Source organism: Ambystoma mexicanum, chromosome 6q (assembly GCF_040938575.1).
Source record: "Ambystoma mexicanum isolate Mex_15411 chromosome 6q, UKY_AmexF1_1, whole genome shotgun sequence".
Taxonomy (NCBI): Eukaryota; Metazoa; Chordata; class Amphibia; order Caudata; family Ambystomatidae; genus Ambystoma; species Ambystoma mexicanum.
In genome coordinates, this window is record NC_090937.1 from 1,629,265,247 (window position 1) to 1,629,283,191 (window position 17,945).

Consider the following 17,945-nt stretch of genomic DNA (forward strand, 5'->3'; position numbering starts at 1 on the left):
AGCAGAGTGGCGCAGCGGAAGCGTGCTGGGCCCATAACCCAGAGGTCGATGGATCGAAACCATCCTCTGCTAACTTTTTTCAAATTATGTTTTTGTGTCATGGCATTAGGGCACAAAGAGCTGTAAGTGCCTGGATGCAATGTCATTCCTTGAACTTGCTGCCTCGTTCCACTCTTGCGCTAAATAGGAGAGGGTCCCAGCCCAGCCAACAAAATGTACTGTTCAATCAAACCAAACTTAAAACCAAGCTCCTATTTTAAGGGGTCCCGGGGAAATGTTGGGCTGACCGGCAAGACCTCATGATGCGAACTGCTTCTGCGTCAAACGCAAGCTTTTTTCATTCCCAGCCAATGACTTATTCTTATTTCTAAGGGCCGCTCCATCAGATAGCCCAGACAGGCAGGCGTTGGTGGTATAGTGGTGAGCATAGCTGCCTTCCAAGCAGTTGACCCGGGTTCGATTCCCGGCCAACGCAGATCAAATCTTTAAATTGTTCAAAATGCATTTTTTGGAAATCAGACTCATGCTGAAAGCAAAGCTGACACACTTTTCGTGAAAATCAAAACCCCATCCAGGAAAGGTTCTTGCATCCTAGTTTCTGCAACTGTCTATCGGTGAGGGGATTGAAGCGAGCAGGGCTCCTGGCCCCTCCCCGACAAAGCCCTGACGAAGGCCTGACAAAGGCCTATTCGCCTTGCCCTGACGGGCCTTGGTCCCAGCAGGCCACCGAGCACAGCACCTCAGCCTATTAGAGTGAGGTTTCAGGATCTCTCTCATCCTGTAAACCAACATACTGAAGAAGGTGAAACGTGTGGCTGCGCTCCTCACATGCTGAAGCAGCAGCAGCCCTTTCCCTGAAGCAAAGTTCCTTCATTCCTCCCTCCCATAACCCTTAGCAGGGGATTTATGGTAATTGAGTTGAGTTTCCAAACTGGCCCTTCCTTCCTTCCTTCCCATATCTGCCAGCTCGAGAAGGCTTGTTTTGTTGCACCTGGGAAGTAAAGTATCTATTTGCGAGAGAGAGAGAATGAGAGAGAGAGACAGAGAGAGAGAGACAGAGAGAGAAGGGGAAGGGGTGTTGGCAGTTAGGGTGTGAGCTAGAGAAATGAGGCCTGTCTGCAAAAGGCTATGGGATGGGAGTGCGTGGTTGCAGGTTGTTTGGCTTTGTAAGGCCTACTGCCCGCTTCACTCGAAACTGGGTCTAGGGTTGTCGGTTTGTAGGCTGTAAAAGCCCAGAAAAGCTCTTGTTCTCCAACCAGCAGAGTGGCGCAGCGGAAGCGTGCTGGGCCCATAACCCAGAGGTCGATGGATCGAAACCATCCTCTGCTAACTTTTTTCAAATTATGTTTTTGTGTCATGGCATTAGGGCACAAAGAGCTGTAAGTGCCTGGATGCAATGTCATTCCTTGAACTTGCTGCCTCGTTCCACTCTTGCGCTAAATAGGAGAGGGTCCCAGCCCAGCCAACAAAATGTACTGTTCAATCAAACCAAACTTAAAACCAAGCTCCTTTTTTAAGGGGTCCCGGGGAAATGTTGGGCTGACCGGCAAGACCTCATGATGCGAACTGCTTCTGCGTCAAACGCAAGCTTTTTTCATTCCCAGCCAATGACTTATTCTTATTTCTAAGGGCCGCTCCATCAGATAGCCCAGACAGGCAGGCGTTGGTGGTATAGTGGTGAGCATAGCTGCCTTCCAAGCAGTTGACCCGGGTTCGATTCCCGGCCAACGCAGATCAAATCTTTAAATTGTTCAAAATGCATTTTTTGGAAATCAGACTCATGCTGAAAGCAAAGCTGACACACTTTTCGTGAAAATCAAAACCCCATCCAGGAAAGGTTCTTGCATCCTAGTTTCTGCAACTGTCTATCGGTGAGGGGATTGAAGCGAGCAGGGCTCCTGGCCCCTCCCCGACAAAGCCCTGACGAAGGCCTGACAAAGGCCTATTCGCCTTGCCCTGACGGGCCTTGGTCCCAGCAGGCCACCGAGCACAGCACCTCAGCCTATTAGAGTGAGGTTTCAGGATCTCTCTCATCCTGTAAACCAACATACTGAAGAAGGTGAAACGTGTGGCTGCGCTCCTCACATGCTGAAGCAGCAGCAGCCCTTTCCCTGAAGCAAAGTTCCTTCATTCCTCCCTCCCATAACCCTTAGCAGGGGATTTATGGTAATTGAGTTGAGTTTCCAAACTGGCCCTTCCTTCCTTCCTTCCCATATCTGCCAGCTCGAGAAGGCTTGTTTTGTTGCACCTGGGAAGTAAAGTATCTATTTGCGAGAGAGAGAGAATGAGAGAGAGAGACAGAGAGAGAGAGACAGAGAGAGAAGGGGAAGGGGTGTTGGCAGTTAGGGTGTGAGCTAGAGAAATGAGGCCTGTCTGCAAATGGCCATGGGATGGGAGTGCGTGGTTGCAGGTTGTTTGGCTTTGTAAGGCCTACTGCCCGCTTCACTCGAAACTGGGTCTAGGGTTGTCGGTTTGTAGGCTGTTAAAGCCCAGAAAAGCTCTTGTTCTCCAACCATCAGAGTGGCGCAGCGGAAGCGTGCTGGGCCCATAACCCAGAGGTCGATGGATCGAAACCATCCTCTGCTAACTTTTTTCAAATTATGTTTTTGTGTCATGGCATTAGGGCACAAAGAGCTGTAGGTGCCTGGATGCAATGTCATTCCTTGAACTTGCTGCGTCGTTCCACTCTTGCGCTAAATAGGAGAGGGTTCCAGCCCAGCCAACAAAATGTACTGTTCAATCAAACCAAACTTAAAACCAAGCTCCTTTTTTAAGGGGTCCCGGGGAAATGTTGGGCTGACCGGCAAGACCTCATGATGCGAACTGCTTCTGCGTCAAACGCAAGCTTTTTTCATTCCCAGCCAATGACTTATTCTTATTTCTAAGGGCCGCTCCATCAGATAGCCCAGACAGGCAGGCGTTGGTGGTATAGTGGTGAGCATAGCTGCCTTCCAAGCAGTTGACCCGGATTCGATTCCCGGCCAACGCAGATCAAATCTTTAAATTGTTCAAAATGCATTTTTTGGAAATCAGACTCATGCTGAAAGCAAAGCTGACACACTTTTCGTGAAAATCAAAACCCCATCCAGGAAAGGTTCTTGCATCCTAGTTTCTGCAACTGTCTATCGGTGAGGGGATTGAAGCGAGCAGGGCTCCTGGCCCCTCCCCGACAAAGCCCTGACGAAGGCCTGACAAAGGCCTATTCGCCTTGCCCTGACGGGCCTTGGTCCCAGCAGGCCACCGAGCACAGCACCTCAGCCTATTAGAGTGAGGTTTCAGGATCTCTCTCATCCTGTAAACCAACATACTGAAGAAGGTGAAACGTGTGGCTGCGCTCCTCACATGCTGAAGCAGAAGCAGCCCTTTCCCTGAAGCAAAGTTCCTTCATTCCTCCCTCCCATAACCCTTAGCAGGGGATTTATGGTAATTGAGTTGAGTTTCCAAACTGGCCCTTCCTTCCTTCCTTCCCATATCTGCCAGCTCGAGAAGGCTTGTTTTGTTGCACCTGGGAAGTAAAGTATCTATTTGCGAGAGAGAGAGAATGAGAGAGAGAGACAGACAGAGAGAGACAGAGAGAGAAGGGGAAGGGGTGTTGGCAGTTAGGGTGTGAGCTAGAGAAATGAGGCCTGTCTGCAAAAGGCCATGGGATGGGAGTGCGTGGTTGCAGGTTGTTTGGCTTTGTAAGGCCTACTGCCCGCTTCACTCGAAAATGGGTCTAGGGTTGTCGGTTTGTAGGCTGTAAAAGCCCAGAAAAGCTTTTGTTCTCCAACCAGCAGAGTGGCGCAGCGGAAGCGTGCTGGGCCCATAACCCAGAGGTCGATGGATCGAAACCATCCTCTGCTAACTTTTTTCAAATTATGTTTTTGTGTCATGGCATTAGGGCACAAAGAGCTGTAAGTGCCTGGATGCAATGTCATTCCTTGAACTTGCTGCCTCGTTCCACTCTTGCGCTAAATAGGAGAGGGTCCCAGCCCAGCCAACAAAATGCACTGTTCAATCAAACCAAACTTAAAACCAAGCTCCTTTTTTAAGGGGTCCCGGGGAAATGTTGGGCTGACCGGCAAGACCTCATGATGCGAACTGCTTCTGCGTCAAACGCAAGCTTTTTTCATTCCCAGCCAATGACTTATTCTTATTTCTAAGGGCCGCTCCATCAGATAGCCCAGACAGGCAGGCGTTGGTGGTATAGTGGTGAGCATAGCTGCCTTCCAAGCAGTTGACCCGGGTTCGATTCCCGGCCAACGCATATCAAATCTTTAAATTGTTCAAAATGCATTTTTTGGAAATCAGACTCATGCTGAAAGCAAAGCTGACACACTTTTCGTGAAAATCAAAACCCCATCCAGGAAAGGTTCTTGCATCCTAGTTTCTGCAACTGTCTATCGGTGAGGGGATTGAAGCGAGCAGGGCTCCTGGCCCCTCCCCGACAAAGCCCTGACGAAGGCCTGACAAAGGCCTATTCGCCTTGCCCTGACGGGCCTTGGTCCCAGCAGGCCACCGAGCACAGCACCTCAGCCTATTAGAGTGAGGTTTCAGGATCTCTCTCATCCTGTAAACCAACATACTGAAGAAGGTGAAACGTGTGGCTGCGCTCCTCACATGCTGAAGCAGCAGCAGCCCTTTCCCTGAAGCAAAGTTCCTTCATTCCTCCCTCCCATAACCCTTAGCAGGGGATTTATGGTAATTGAGTTGAGTTTCCAAACTGGCCCTTCCTTCCTTCCTTCCCATATCTGCCAGCTCGAGAAGGCTTGTTTTGTTGCACCTGGGAAGTAAAGTATCTATTTGCGAGAGAGAGAGAATGAGAGAGAGAGACAGACAGAGAGAGACAGAGAGAGAAGGGGAAGGGGTGTTGGCAGTTAGGGTGTGAGCTAGAGAAATGAGGCCTGTCTGCAAAAGGCCATGGGATGGGAGTGCGTGGTTGCAGGTTGTTTGGCTTTGTAAGGCCTACTGCCCGCTTCACTCAAAAATGGGTCTAGGGTTGTCGGTTTGTAGGCTGTAAAAGCCCAGAAAAGCTTTTGTTCTCCAACCAGCAGAGTGGCGCAGCGGAAGCGTGCTGCGCCCATAACCCAGAGGTCGATGGATCGAAACCATCCTCTGCTAACTTTTTTCAAATTATGTTTTTGTGTCATGGCATTAGGGCACAAAGAGCTGTAAGTGCCTGGATGCAATGTCATTCCTTGAACTTGCTGCCTCGTTCCACTCTTGCGCTAAATAGGAGAGGGTCCCAGCCCAGCCAACAAAATGCACTGTTCAATCAAACCAAACTTAAAACCAAGCTCCTTTTTTAAGGGGTCCCGGGGAAATGTTGGGCTGACCGGCAAGACCTCATGATGCGAACTGCTTCTGCGTCAAACGCAAGCTTTTTTCATTCCCAGCCAATGACTTATTCTTATTTCTAAGGGCCGCTCCATCAGATAGCCCAGACAGGCAGGCGTTGGTGGTATAGTGGTGAGCATAGCTGCCTTCCAAGCAGTTGACCCGGGTTCGATTCCCGGCCAACGCAGATCAAATCTTTAAATTGTTCAAAATGCATTTTTTGGAAATCAGACTCATGCTGAAAGCAAAGCTGACACACTTTTCGTGAAAATCAAAACCCCATCCAGGAAAGGTTCTTGCATCCTAGTTTCTGCAACTGTCTATCGGTGAGGGGATTGAAGCGAGCAGGGCTCCTGGCCCCTCCCCGACAAAGCCCTGACGAAGGCCTGACAAAGGCCTATTCGCCTTGCCCTGACGGGCCTTGGTCCCAGCAGGCCACCGAGCACAGCACCTCAGCCTATTAGAGTGAGGTTTCAGGATCTCTCTCATCCTGTAAACCAACATACTGAAGAAGGTGAAACGTGTGGCTGCGCTCCTCACATGCTGAAGCAGCAGCAGCCCTTTCCCTGAAGCAAAGTTCCTTCATTCCTCCCTCCCATAACCCTTAGCAGGGGATTTATGGTAATTGAGTTGAGTTTCCAAACTGGCCCTTCCTTCCTTCCTTCCCATATCTGCCAGCTCGAGAAGGCTTGTTTTGTTGCACCTGGGAAGTAAAGTATCTATTTGCGAGAGAGAGAGAATGAGAGAGAGAGACAGAGAGAGAGAGACAGAGAGAGAAGGGGAAGGGGTGTTGGCAGTTAGGGTGTGAGCTAGAGAAATGAGGCCTGTCTGCAAAAGGCCATGGGATGGGAGTGCGTGGTTGCAGGTTGTTTGGCTTTGTAAGGCCTACTGCCCGCTTCACTCGAAACTGGGTCTAGGGTTGTCGGTTTGTAGGCTGTAAAAGCCCAGAAAAGCTCTTGTTCTCCAACCAGCAGAGTGGCGCAGCGGAAGCGTGCTGGGCCCATAACCCAGAGGTCGATGGATCGAAACCATCCTCTGCTAACTTTTTTCAAATTATGTTTTTGTGTCATGGCATTAGGGCACAAAGAGCTGTAAGTGCCTGGATGCAATGTCATTCCTTGAACTTGCTGCCTCGTTCCACTCTTGCGCTAAATAGGAGAGGGTCCCAGCCCAGCCAACAAAATGTACTGTTCAATCAAACCAAACTTAAAACCAAGCTCCTTTTTTAAGGGGTCCCGGGGAAATGTTGGGCTGACCGGCAAGACCTCATGATGCGAACTGCTTCTGCGTCAAACGCAAGCTTTTTTCATTCCCAGCCAATGACTTATTCTTATTTCTAAGGGCCGCTCCATCAGATAGCCCAGACAGGCAGGCGTTGGTGGTATAGTGGTGAGCATAGCTGCCTTCCAAGCAGTTGACCCGGGTTCGATTCCCGGCCAACGCAGATCAAATCTTTAAATTGTTCAAAATGCATTTTTTGGAAATCAGACTCATGCTGAAAGCAAAGCTGACACACTTTTCGTGAAAATCAAAACCCCATCCAGGAAAGGTTCTTGCATCCTAGTTTCTGCAACTGTCTATCGGTGAGGGGATTGAAGCGAGCAGGGCTCCTGGCCCCTCCCCGACAAAGCCCTGACGAAGGCCTGACAAAGGCCTATTCGCCTTGCCCTGACGGGCCTTGGTCCCAGCAGGCCACCGAGCACAGCACCTCAGCCTATTAGAATGAGGTTTCAGGATCTCTCTCATCCTGTAAACCAACATACTGAAGAAGGTGAAACGTGTGGCTGCGCTCCTCACATGCTGAAGCAGCAGCAGCCCTTTCCCTGAAGCAAAGTTCCTTCATTCCTCCCTCCCATAACCCTTAGCAGGGGATTTATGGTAATTGAGTTGAGTTTCCAAACTGGCCCTTCCTTCCTTCCTTCCCATATCTGCCAGCTCGAGAAGGCTTGTTTTGTTGCACCTGGGAAGTAAAGTATCTATTTGCGAGAGAGAGAGAATGAGAGAGAGAGACAGAGAGAGAGAGACAGAGAGAGAAGGGGAAGGGGTGTTGGCAGTTAGGGTGTGAGCTAGAGAAATGAGGCCTGTCTGCAAAAGGCCATGGGATGGGAGTGCGTGGTTGCAGGTTGTTTGGCTTTGTAAGGCCTACTGCCCGCTTCACTCGAAACTGGGTCTAGGGTTGTCGGTTTGTAGGCTGTAAAAGCCCAGAAAAGCTCTTGTTCTCCAACCAGCAGAGTGGCGCAGCGGAAGCGTGCTGGGCCCATAACCCAGAGGTCGATGGATCGAAACCATCCTCTGCTAACTTTTTTCAAATTATGTTTTTGTGTCATGGCATTAGGGCACAAAGAGCTGTAAGTGCCTGGATGCAATGTCATTCCTTGAACTTGCTGCCTCGTTCCACTCTTGCGCTAAATAGGAGAGGGTCCCAGCCCAGCCAACAAAATGTACTGTTCAATCAAACCAAACTTAAAACCAAGCTCCTATTTTAAGGGGTCCCGGGGAAATGTTGGGCTGACCGGCAAGACCTCATGATGCGAACTGCTTCTGCGTCAAACGCAAGCTTTTTTCATTCCCAGCCAATGACTTATTCTTATTTCTAAGGGCCGCTCCATCAGATAGCCCAGACAGGCAGGCGTTGGTGGTATAGTGGTGAGCATAGCTGCCTTCCAAGCAGTTGACCCGGGTTCGATTCCCGGCCAACGCAGATCAAATCTTTAAATTGTTCAAAATGCATTTTTTGGAAATCAGACTCATGCTGAAAGCAAAGCTGACACACTTTTCGTGAAAATCAAAACCCCATCCAGGAAAGGTTCTTGCATCCTAGTTTCTGCAACTGTCTATCGGTGAGGGGATTGAAGCGAGCAGGGCTCCTGGCCCCTCCCCGACAAAGCCCTGACGAAGGCCTGACAAAGGCCTATTCGCCTTGCCCTGACGGGCCTTGGTCCCAGCAGGCCACCGAGCACAGCACCTCAGCCTATTAGAGTGAGGTTTCAGGATCTCTCTCATCCTGTAAACCAACATACTGAAGAAGGTGAAACGTGTGGCTGCGCTCCTCACATGCTGAAGCAGCAGCAGCCCTTTCCCTGAAGCAAAGTTCCTTCATTCCTCCCTCCCATAACCCTTAGCAGGGGATTTATGGTAATTGAGTTGAGTTTCCAAACTGGCCCTTCCTTCCTTCCTTCCCATATCTGCCAGCTCGAGAAGGCTTGTTTTGTTGCACCTGGGAAGTAAAGTATCTATTTGCGAGAGAGAGAGAATGAGAGAGAGAGACAGAGAGAGAGAGACAGAGAGAGAAGGGGAAGGGGTGTTGGCAGTTAGGGTGTGAGCTAGAGAAATGAGGCCTGTCTGCAAAAGGCTATGGGATGGGAGTGCGTGGTTGCAGGTTGTTTGGCTTTGTAAGGCCTACTGCCCGCTTCACTCGAAACTGGGTCTAGGGTTGTCGGTTTGTAGGCTGTAAAAGCCCAGAAAAGCTCTTGTTCTCCAACCAGCACAGTGGCGCAGCGGAAGCGTGCTGGGCCCATAACCCAGAGGTCGATGGATCGAAACCATCCTCTGCTAACTTTTTTCAAATTATGTTTTTGTGTCATGGCATTAGGGCACAAAGAGCTGTAAGTGCCTGGATGCAATGTCATTCCTTGAACTTGCTGCCTCGTTCCACTCTTGCGCTAAATAGGAGAGGGTCCCAGCCCAGCCAACAAAATGTACTGTTCAATCAAACCAAACTTAAAACCAAGCTCCTTTTTTAAGGGGTCCCGGGGAAATGTTGGGCTGACCGGCAAGACCTCATGATGCGAACTGCTTCTGCGTCAAACGCAAGCTTTTTTCATTCCCAGCCAATGACTTATTCTTATTTCTAAGGGCCGCTCCATCAGATAGCCCAGACAGGCAGGCGTTGGTGGTATAGTGGTGAGCATAGCTGCCTTCCAAGCAGTTGACCCGGGTTCGATTCCCGGCCAACGCAGATCAAATCTTTAAATTGTTCAAAATGCATTTTTTGGAAATCAGACTCATGCTGAAAGCAAAGCTGACACACTTTTCGTGAAAATCAAAACCCCATCCAGGAAAGGTTCTTGCATCCTAGTTTCTGCAACTGTCTATCGGTGAGGGGATTGAAGCGAGCAGGGCTCCTGGCCCCTCCCCGACAAAGCCCTGACGAAGGCCTGACAAAGGCCTATTCGCCTTGCCCTGACGGGCCTTGGTCCCAGCAGGCCACCGAGCACAGCACCTCAGCCTATTAGAGTGAGGTTTCAGGATCTCTCTCATCCTGTAAACCAACATACTGAAGAAGGTGAAACGTGTGGCTGCGCTCCTCACATGCTGAAGCAGCAGCAGCCCTTTCCCTGAAGCAAAGTTCCTTCATTCCTCCCTCCCATAACCCTTAGCAGGGGATTTATGGTAATTGAGTTGAGTTTCCAAACTGGCCCTTCCTTCCTTCCTTCCCATATCTGCCAGCTCGAGAAGGCTTGTTTTGTTGCACCTGGGAAGTAAAGTATCTATTTGCGAGAGAGAGAGAATGAGAGAGAGAGACAGAGAGAGAGAGACAGAGAGAGAAGGGGAAGGGGTGTTGGCAGTTAGGGTGTGAGCTAGAGAAATGAGGCCTGTCTGCAAAAGGCCATGGGATGGGAGTGCGTGGTTGCAGGTTGTTTGGCTTTGTAAGGCCTACTGCCCGCTTCACTCGAAACTGGGTCTAGGGTTGTCGGTTTGTAGGCTGTAAAAGCCCAGAAAAGCTCTTGTTCTCCAACCAGCAGAGTGGCGCAGCGGAAGCGTGCTGGGCCCATAACCCAGAGGTCGATGGATCGAAACCATCCTCTGCTAACTTTTTTCAAATTATGTTTTTGTGTCATGGCATTAGGGCACAAAGAGCTGTAAGTGCCTGGATGCAATGTCATTCCTTGAACTTGCTGCCTCGTTCCACTCTTGCGCTAAATAGGAGAGGGTCCCAGCCCAGCCAACAAAATGTACTGTTCAATCAAACCAAACTTAAAACCAAGCTCCTTTTTTAAGGGGTCCCGGGGAAATGTTGGGCTGACCGGCAAGACCTCATGATGCGAACTGCTTCTGCGTCAAACGCAAGCTTTTTTCATTCCCAGCCAATGACTTATTCTTATTTCTAAGGGCCATCCATCAGATAGCCCAGACAGGCAGGCGTTGGTGGTATAGTGGTGAGCATAGCTGCCTTCCAAGCAGTTGACCAGGGTTCGATTCCCGGCCAACGCAGATCAAATCTTTAAATTGTTCAAAATGCATTTTTTGGAAATCAGACTCATGCTGAAAGCAAAGCTGACACACTTTTCGTGAAAATCAAAACCCCATCCAGGAAAGGTTCTTGCATCCTAGTTTCTGCAACTGTCTATCGGTGAGGGGATTGAAGCGAGCAGGGCTCCTGGCCCCTCCCCGACAAAGGCCTGACAAAGGCCTATTCGCCTTGCCCTGACGGGCCTTGGTCCCAGCAGGCCACCGAGCACAGCACCTCAGCCTATTAGAGTGAGGTTTCAGGATCTCTCTCATCCTGTAAACCAACATACTGAAGAAGGTGAAACGTGTGGCTGCGCTCCTCACATGCTGAAGCAGCAGCAGCCCTTTCCCTGAAGCAAAGTTCCTTCATTCCTCCCTCCCATAACCCTTAGCAGGGGATTTATGGTAATTGAGTTGAGTTTCCAAACTGGCCCTTCCTTCCTTCCTTCCCATATCTGCCAGCTCGAGAAGGCTTGTTTTGTTGCACCTGGGAAGTAAAGTATCTATTTGCGAGAGAGAGAGAATGAGAGAGAGAGACAGAGAGAGAGAGACAGAGAGAGAAGGGGAAGGGGTGTTGGCAGTTAGGGTGTGAGCTAGAGAAATGAGGCCTGTCTGCAAATGGCCATGGGATGGGAGTGCATGGTTGCAGGTTGTTTGGCTTTGTAAGGCCTACTGCCCGCTTCACTCGAAACTGGGTCTAGGGTTGTCGGTTTGTAGGCTGTAAAAGCCCAGAAAAGCTCTTGTTCTCCAACCAGCAGAGTGGCGCAGCGGAAGCGTGCTGGGCCCATAACCCAGAGGTCGATGGATCGAAACCATCCTCTGCTAACTTTTTTCAAATTATGTTTTTGTGTCATGGCATTAGGGCACAAAGAGCTGTAAGTGCCTGGATGCAATGTCATTCCTTGAACTTGCTGCCTCGTTCCACTCTTGCGCTAAATAGGAGAGGGTCCCAGCCCAGCCAACAAAATGTACTGTTCAATCAAACCAAACTTAAAACCAAGCTCCTTTTTTAAGGGGTCCCGGGGAAATGTTGGGCTGACCGGCAAGACCTCATGATGCGAACTGCTTCTGCGTCAAACGCAAGCTTTTTTCATTCCCAGCCAATGACTTATTCTTATTTCTAAGGGCCGCTCCATCAGATAGCCCAGACAGGCAGGCGTTGGTGGTATAGTGGTGAGCATAGCTGCCTTCCAAGCAGTTGACCCGGATTCGATTCCCGGCCAACACAGATCAAATCTTTAAATTGTTCAAAATGCATTTTTTGGAAATCAGACTCATGCTGAAAGCAAAGCTGACACACTTTTCGTGAAAATCAAAACCCCATCCAGGAAAGGTTCTTGCATCCTAGTTTCTGCAACTGTCTATCGGTGAGGGGATTGAAGCGAGCAGGGCTCCTGGCCCCTCCCCGACAAAGCCCTGACGAAGGCCTGACAAAGGCCTATTCGCCTTGCCCTGACGGGCCTTGGTCCCAGCAGGCCACCGAGCACAGCACCTCAGCCTATTAGAGTGAGGTTTCAGGATCTCTCTCATCCTGTAAACCAACATACTGAAGAAGGTGAAACGTGTGGCTGCGCTCCTCACATGCTGAAGCAGCAGCAGCCCTTTCCCTGAAGCAAAGTTCCTTCATTCCTCCCTCCCATAACCCTTAGCAGGGGATTTATGGTAATTGAGTTGAGTTTCCAAACTGGCCCTTCCTTCCTTCCTTCCCATATCTGCCAGCTCGAGAAGGCTTGTTTTGTTGCACCTGGGAAGTAAAGTATCTATTTGCGAGAGAGAGAGAATGAGAGAGAGAGACAGACAGAGAGAGACAGAGAGAGAAGGGGAAGGGGTGTTGGCAGTTAGGGTGTGAGCTAGAGAAATGAGGCCTGTCTGCAAAAGGCCATGGGATGGGAGTGCGTGGTTGCAGGTTGTTTGGCTTTGTAAGGCCTACTGCCCGCTTCACTCGAAAATGGGTCTAGGGTTGTCGGTTTGTAGGCTGTAAAAGCCCAGAAAAGCTTTTGTTCTCCAACCAGCAGAGTGGCGCAGCGGAAGCGTGCTGGGCCCATAACCAAGAGGTCGATGGATCGAAACCATCCTCTGCTAACTTTTTTCAAATTATGTTTTTGTGTCATGGCATTAGGGCACAAAGAGCTGTAAGTGCCTGGATGCAATGTCATTCCTTGAACTTGCTGCCTCGTTCCACTCTTGCGCTAAATAGGAGAGGGTCCCAGCCCAGCCAACAAAATGCACTGTTCAATCAAACCAAACTTAAAACCAAGCTCCTTTTTTAAGGGGTCCCGGGGAAATGTTGGGCTGACCGGCAAGACCTCATGATGCGAACTGCTTCTGCGTCAAACGCAAGCTTTTTTCATTCCCAGCCAATGACTTATTCTTATTTCTAAGGGCCGCTCCATCAGATAGCCCAGACAGGCAGGCGTTGGTGGTATAGTGGTGAGCATAGCTGCCTTCCAAGCAGTTGACCCGGGTTCGATTCCCGGCCAACGCAGATCAAATCTTTAAATTGTTCAAAATGCATTTTTTGGAAATCAGACTCATGCTGAAAGCAAAGCTGACACACTTTTCGTGAAAATCAAAACCCCATCCAGGAAAGGTTCTTGCATCCTAGTTTCTGCAACTGTCTATCGGTGAGGGGATTGAAGCGAGCAGGGCTCCTGGCCCCTCCCCGACAAAGCCCTGACGAAGGCCTGACAAAGGCCTATTCGCCTTGCCCTGACGGGCCTTGGTCCCAGCAGGCCACCGAGCACAGCACCTCAGCCTATTAGAGTGAGGTTTCAGGATCTCTCTCATCCTGTAAACCAACATACTGAAGAAGGTGAAACGTGTGGCTGCGCTCCTCACATGCTGAAGCAGCAGCAGCCCTTTCCCTGAAGCAAAGTTCCTTCATTCCTCCCTCCCATAACCCTTAGCAGGGGATTTATGGTAATTGAGTTGAGTTTCCAAACTGGCCCTTCCTTCCTTCCTTCCCATATCTGCCAGCTCGAGAAGGCTTGTTTTGTTGCACCTGGGAAGTAAAGTATCTATTTGCGAGAGAGAGAGAATGAGAGAGAGAGACAGAGAGAGAGAGACAGAGAGAGAAGGGGAAGGGGTGTTGGCAGTTAGGGTGTGAGCTAGAGAAATGAGGCCTGTCTGCAAAAGGCCATGGGATGGGAGTGCGTGGTTGCAGGTTGTTTGGCTTTGTAAGGCCTACTGCCCGCTTCACTCGAAAATGGGTCTAGGGTTGTCGGTTTGTAGGCTGTAAAAGCCCAGAAAAGCTTTTGTTCTCCAACCAGCAGAGTGGCGCAGCGGAAGCGTGCTGGGCCCATAACCCAGAGGTCGATGGATCGAAACCATCCTCTGCTAACTTTTTTCAAATTATGTTTTTGTGTCATGGCATTAGGGCACAAAGAGCTGTAAGTGCCTGGATGCAATGTCATTCCTTGAACTTGCTGCCTCGTTCCACTCTTGCGCTAAATAGGAGAGGGTCCCAGCCCAGCCAACAAAATGCACTGTTCAATCAAACCAAACTTAAAACCAAGCTCCTTTTTTAAGGGGTCCCGGGGAAATGTTGGGCTGACCGGCAAGACCTCATGATGCGAACTGCTTCTGCGTCAAACGCAAGCTTTTTTCATTCCCAGCCAATGACTTATTCTTATTTCTAAGGGCCGCTCCATCAGATAGCCCAGACAGGCAGGCGTTGGTGGTATAGTGGTGAGCATAGCTGCCTTCCAAGCAGTTGACCCGGGTTCGATTCCCGGCCAACGCAGATCAAATCTTTAAATTGTTCAAAATGCATTTTTTGGAAATCAGACTCATGCTGAAAGCAAAGCTGACACACTTTTCGTGAAAATCAAAACCCCATCCAGGAAAGGTTCTTGCATCCTAGTTTCTGCAACTGTCTATCGGTGAGGGGATTGAAGCGAGCAGGGCTCCTGGCCCCTCCCCGACAAAGCCCTGACGAAGGCCTGACAAAGGCCTATTCGCCTTGCCCTGACGGGCCTTGGTCCCAGCAGGCCACCGAGCACAGCACCTCAGCCTATTAGAGTGAGGTTTCAGGATCTCTCTCATCCTGTAAACCAACATACTGAAGAAGGTGAAACGTGTGGCTGCGCTCCTCACATGCTGAAGCAGCAGCAGCCCTTTCCCTGAAGCAAAGTTCCTTCATTCCTCCCTCCCATAACCCTTAGCAGGGGATTTATGGTAATTGAGTTGAGTTTCCAAACTGGCCCTTCCTTCCTTCCTTCCCATATCTGCCAGCTCGAGAAGGCTTGTTTTGTTGCACCTGGGAAGTAAAGTATCTATTTGCGAGAGAGAGAGAATGAGAGAGAGAGACAGAGAGAGAGAGACAGAGAGAGAAGGGGAAGGGGTGTTGGCAGTTAGGGTGTGAGCTAGAGAAATGAGGCCTGTCTGCAAAAGGCCATGGGATGGGAGTGCGTGGTTGCAGGTTGTTTGGCTTTGTAAGGCCTACTGCCCGCTTCACTCGAAACTGGGTCTAGGGTTGTCGGTTTGTAGGCTGTAAAAGCCCAGAAAAGCTCTTGTTCTCCAACCAGCAGAGTGGCGCAGCGGAAGCGTGCTGGGCCCATAACCCAGAGGTCGATGGATCGAAACCATCCTCTGCTAACTTTTTTCAAATTATGTTTTTGTGTCATGGCATTAGGGCACAAAGAGCTGTAAGTGCCTGGATGCAATGTCATTCCTTGAACTTGCTGCCTCGTTCCACTCTTGCGCTAAATAGGAGAGGGTCCCAGCCCAGCCAACAAAATGTACTGTTCAATCAAACCAAACTTAAAACCAAGCTCCTTTTTTAAGGGGTCCCGGGGAAATGTTGGGCTGACCGGCAAGACCTCATGATGCGAACTGCTTCTGCGTCAAACGCAAGCTTTTTTCATTCCCAGCCAATGACTTATTCTTATTTCTAAGGGCCGCTCCATCAGATAGCCCAGACAGGCAGGCGTTGGTGGTATAGTGGTGAGCATAGCTGCCTTCCAAGCAGTTGACCCGGGTTCGATTCCCGGCCAACGCAGATCAAATCTTTAAATTGTTCAAAATGCATTTTTTGGAAATCAGACTCATGCTGAAAGCAAAGCTGACACACTTTTCGTGAAAATCAAAACCCCATCCAGGAAAGGTTCTTGCATCCTAGTTTCTGCAACTGTCTATCGGTGAGGGGATTGAAGCGAGCAGGGCTCCTGGCCCCTCCCCGACAAAGCCCTGACGAAGGCCTGACAAAGGCCTATTCGCCTTGCCCTGACGGGCCTTGGTCCCAGCAGGCCACCGAGCACAGCACCTCAGCCTATTAGAGTGAGGTTTCAGGATCTCTCTCATCCTGTAAACCAACATACTGAAGAAGGTGAAACGTGTGGCTGCGCTCCTCACATGCTGAAGCAGCAGCAGCCCTTTCCCTGAAGCAAAGTTCCTTCATTCCTCCCTCCCATAACCCTTAGCAGGGGATTTATGGTAATTGAGTTGAGTTTCCAAACTGGCCCTTCCTTCCTTCCTTCCCATATCTGCCAGCTCGAGAAGGCTTGTTTTGTTGCACCTGGGAAGTAAAGTATCTATTTGCGAGAGAGAGAGAATGAGAGAGAGAGACAGAGAGAGAGAGACAGAGAGAGAAGGGGAAGGGGTGTTGGCAGTTAGGGTGTGAGCTAGAGAAATGAGGCCTGTCTGCAAAAGGCCATGGGATGGGAGTGTGTGGTTGCAGGTTGTTTGGCTTTGTAAGGCCTACTGCCCGCTTCACTCGAAACTGGGTCTAGGGTTGTCGGTTTGTAGGCTGTAAAAGCCCAGAAAAGCTCTTGTTCTCCAACCAGCAGAGTGGCGCAGCGGAAGCGTGCTGGGCCCATAACCCAGAGGTCGATGGATCGAAACCATCCTCTGCTAACTTTTTTCAAATTATGTTTTTGTGTCATGGCATTAGGGCACAAAGAGCTGTAAGTGCCTGGATGCAATGTCATTCCTTGAACTTGCTGCCTCGTTCCACTCTTGCGCTAAATAGGAGAGGGTCCCAGCCCAGCCAACAAAATGTACTGTTCAATCAAACCAAACTTAAAACCAAGCTCCTTTTTTAAGGGGTCCCGGGGAAATGTTGGGCTGACCGGCAAGACCTCATGATGCGAACTGCTTCTGCGTCAAACGCAAGCTTTTTTCATTCCCAGCCAATGACTTATTCTTATTTCTAAGGGCCGCTCCATCAGATAGCCCAGACAGGCAGGCGTTGGTGGTATAGTGGTGAGCATAGCTGCCTTCCAAGCAGTTGACCCGGGTTCGATTCCCGGCCAACGCAGATCAAATCTTTAAATTGTTCAAAATGCATTTTTTGGAAATCAGACTCATGCTGAAAGCAAAGCTGACACACTTTTCGTGAAAATCAAAACCCCATCCAGGAAAGGTTCTTGCATCCTAGTTTCTGCAACTGTCTATCGGTGAGGGGATTGAAGCGAGCAGGGCTCCTGGCCCCTCCCCGACAAAGCCCTGACGAAGGCCTGACAAAGGCCTATTCGCCTTGCCCTGACGGGCCTTGGTCCCAGCAGGCCACCGAGCACAGCACCTCAGCCTATTAGAATGAGGTTTCAGGATCTCTCTCATCCTGTAAACCAACATACTGAAGAAGGTGAAACGTGTGGCTGCGCTCCTCACATGCTGAAGCAGCAGCAGCCCTTTCCCTGAAGCAAAGTTCCTTCATTCCTCCCTCCCATAACCCTTAGCAGGGGATTTATGGTAATTGAGTTGAGTTTCCAAACTGGCCCTTCCTTCCTTCCTTCCCATATCTGCCAGCTCGAGAAGGCTTGTTTTGTTGCACCTGGGAAGTAAAGTATCTATTTGCGAGAGAGAGAGAATGAGAGAGAGAGACAGAGAGAGAGAGACAGAGAGAGAAGGGGAAGGGGTGTTGGCAGTTAGGGTGTGAGCTAGAGAAATGAGGCCTGTCTGCAAAAGGCCATGGGATGGGAGTGCGTGGTTGCAGGTTGTTTGGCTTTGTAAGGCCTACTGCCCGCTTCACTCGAAAATGGGTCTAGGGTTGTCGGTTTGTAGGCTGTAAAAGCCCAGAAAAGCTCTTGTTCTCCAACCAGCAGAGTGGCGCAGCGGAAGCGTGCTGGGCCCATAACCCAGAGGTCGATGGATCGAAACCATCCTCTGCTAACTTTTTTCAAATTATGTTTTTGTGTCATGGCATTAGGGCACAAAGAGCTGTAAGTGCCTGGATGCAATGTCATTCCTTGAACTTGCTGCCTCGTTCCACTCTTGCGCTAAATAGGAGAGGGTCCCAGCCCAGCCAACAAAATGCACTGTTCAATCAAACCAAACTTAAAACCAAGCTCCTTTTTTAAGGGGTCCCGGGGAAATGTTGGGCTGACCGGCAAGACCTCATGATGCGAACTGCTTCTGCGTCAAACGCAAGCTTTTTTCATTCCCAGCCAATGACTTAT

General features: G+C 50.0%; 11 non-coding genes across 11 annotated transcripts; all 11 read left to right on the forward strand.

The window, feature by feature from the left end:
- The first annotated feature begins 403 nt into the window (after positions 1 to 403).
- TRNAG-UCC (transfer RNA glycine (anticodon UCC)) lies at positions 404 to 475 on the forward strand. The gene has a single exon. It is a non-coding gene; the product is annotated as a tRNA-Gly (tRNA).
- A 1,185-nt stretch (positions 476 to 1,660) lies between these two features.
- TRNAG-UCC (transfer RNA glycine (anticodon UCC)) lies at positions 1,661 to 1,732 on the forward strand. The gene has a single exon. It is a non-coding gene; the product is annotated as a tRNA-Gly (tRNA).
- A 2,442-nt stretch (positions 1,733 to 4,174) lies between these two features.
- TRNAG-UCC (transfer RNA glycine (anticodon UCC)) lies at positions 4,175 to 4,246 on the forward strand. The gene has a single exon. It is a non-coding gene; the product is annotated as a tRNA-Gly (tRNA).
- A 1,185-nt stretch (positions 4,247 to 5,431) lies between these two features.
- On the forward strand, positions 5,432 to 5,503 carry TRNAG-UCC (transfer RNA glycine (anticodon UCC)). Its single transcript has one exon. It is a non-coding gene; the product is annotated as a tRNA-Gly (tRNA).
- Positions 5,504 to 6,688: 1,185 nt separating this feature from the next.
- TRNAG-UCC (transfer RNA glycine (anticodon UCC)) lies at positions 6,689 to 6,760 on the forward strand. Its single transcript has one exon. It is a non-coding gene; the product is annotated as a tRNA-Gly (tRNA).
- Positions 6,761 to 7,945: 1,185 nt separating this feature from the next.
- On the forward strand, positions 7,946 to 8,017 carry TRNAG-UCC (transfer RNA glycine (anticodon UCC)). Its single transcript has one exon. It is a non-coding gene; the product is annotated as a tRNA-Gly (tRNA).
- Positions 8,018 to 9,202: 1,185 nt separating this feature from the next.
- On the forward strand, positions 9,203 to 9,274 carry TRNAG-UCC (transfer RNA glycine (anticodon UCC)). The gene has a single exon. It is a non-coding gene; the product is annotated as a tRNA-Gly (tRNA).
- Positions 9,275 to 12,961: 3,687 nt separating this feature from the next.
- On the forward strand, positions 12,962 to 13,033 carry TRNAG-UCC (transfer RNA glycine (anticodon UCC)). Its single transcript has one exon. It is a non-coding gene; the product is annotated as a tRNA-Gly (tRNA).
- Positions 13,034 to 14,218: 1,185 nt separating this feature from the next.
- Positions 14,219 to 14,290, forward strand: TRNAG-UCC (transfer RNA glycine (anticodon UCC)). Its single transcript has one exon. It is a non-coding gene; the product is annotated as a tRNA-Gly (tRNA).
- A 1,185-nt stretch (positions 14,291 to 15,475) lies between these two features.
- TRNAG-UCC (transfer RNA glycine (anticodon UCC)) lies at positions 15,476 to 15,547 on the forward strand. Its single transcript has one exon. It is a non-coding gene; the product is annotated as a tRNA-Gly (tRNA).
- Positions 15,548 to 16,732: 1,185 nt separating this feature from the next.
- Positions 16,733 to 16,804, forward strand: TRNAG-UCC (transfer RNA glycine (anticodon UCC)). The gene has a single exon. It is a non-coding gene; the product is annotated as a tRNA-Gly (tRNA).
- The last annotated feature ends 1,141 nt before the right edge of the window (positions 16,805 to 17,945 follow it).